General features: G+C 41.4%; 1 non-coding gene across 1 annotated transcript; it reads right to left on the bottom strand.

Annotated features, from left to right (window-relative positions):
* Positions 1–433: 433 nt before the first annotated feature.
* Positions 434–541, bottom strand: LOC148577858 (small nucleolar RNA R71). The gene has a single exon (XR_015904657.1). It is a non-coding gene; the product is annotated as a small nucleolar RNA R71 (small nucleolar RNA).
* Between the last annotated feature and the right edge of the window lie 897 nt (positions 542–1,438).

Raw genomic sequence — 1,438 nt, 5'->3', positions numbered from 1 at the left:
TGGAGAAAATCTGACAGAAATTTTCGAAAAAGAAGGAGACATGGCCGAAAATAATAACAATGCAAGGAAGATGCTTGGTGACTTTACTGCACGAAATTCCAATTTACATGAAAGAAGCATCTCAATTCCTGCCATTGGAGCAAACAACTTTGAGCTTAAACCTCAATTAGTTTCTCTGATGCAACAGAACTGCAAGTTTCATGGACTTCCATCTGAAGATCCTTTTCAGTTCTTAACTGAATTCTTGCAAATCTGTGATACTGTTAAGACCAATGGGGTTGATCCCGAGGTCTACAGGCTTATGCTTTTCCTGTTTGCTGTAAGAGACAGAGCTAGAGCATGGTTGGACTCTCACCCTAAAGATAGCCTGAGCTCTTGGGATAAGCTGGTCACGGCTTTCTTAGCCAAGTTCTTTCCTCCTCAAAAGCTTAGTAAGCTTAGAGTGGATGTTCAAACCTTCAAACAGAAAGAAGGTGAATCCTTCTATGAAGCTTGGGAGAGATACAAGGAACTGACCAAAAAGTGTCCTTCTGACATGCTTTCAGAATGGACCATCCTGGATATATTCTATGATGGTCTGTCTGAGTTATCAAAGATGTCACTGGACCATTCTGCAGGTGGATCCATTCACCTAAAGAAAACGCCTGCAGAAGCTCAAGAACTCATTAACATGGTTGCAAATAACCAGTTCATGTACACTTCTGAAAGGAATCCTGTGAATAATGGGACGCCTATGAGGAAGGGAGTTCTTGAAATTGATACTCTGAATGCCATATTGGCTCAGAATAAAATATTGACTCAGCAAGTTAATATGATCTCTCAGAGTCTGAATGGATTGAAGGAATCATCCAACAGTACTAAAGAGGCATCTTCTGAAGAAGAAGCTTATGATCCTGAGAACCCTACAATAGCAGAGGTGAATTACATGGGTGAACCCTATGGAAACACCTATAATCTCTCATGGATAAATCATCCAAATTTCTCATGGAAGGATCAACAAAAGCCTCAACAAGGCTTTAATAATGGTGGAAGAAATAGGTTTAGCAATAGCAAACCTTTTCCATCATCCACTCAGCAACAGACAGAGAGTCCTGAGCAGGATCCATCTAGCTTAGCAAATATAGTCTCTGATCTATCTAAGGCCACTTTAAGTTTCATGAATGAAACAAGGTCCTCCATTAGAAATCTGGAGGCACAAGTGGGCCAGCTGAGTAAAAGGGTCACTGAAACTCCTCCTAGTACTCTCCCAAGCAATACAGAAGAAAATCCAAAGAGAGAGTGCAAAGCCATTGATTTAATCACCATGGCCGAACCTACAAGGGAGGGAGAGGATGTGAATCCCAGTGAGGAAGACCTCCTGGGACGTCCAGTGATCAACAAGGAGTTTCTCTCTTAGGAACTAAAGGAATCTGAGGCTCAATTAGAGACCATAGAGATT

This window comes from Arachis ipaensis, chromosome B1 (assembly GCF_059453495.1).
Source record: "Arachis ipaensis isolate K30076 ecotype BB chromosome B1, ASM5945349v1, whole genome shotgun sequence".
In the NCBI taxonomy this organism is placed as follows: domain Eukaryota; kingdom Viridiplantae; phylum Streptophyta; class Magnoliopsida; order Fabales; family Fabaceae; genus Arachis; species Arachis ipaensis.
This window is presented reverse-complemented; position numbering and strand designations above follow the sequence as displayed.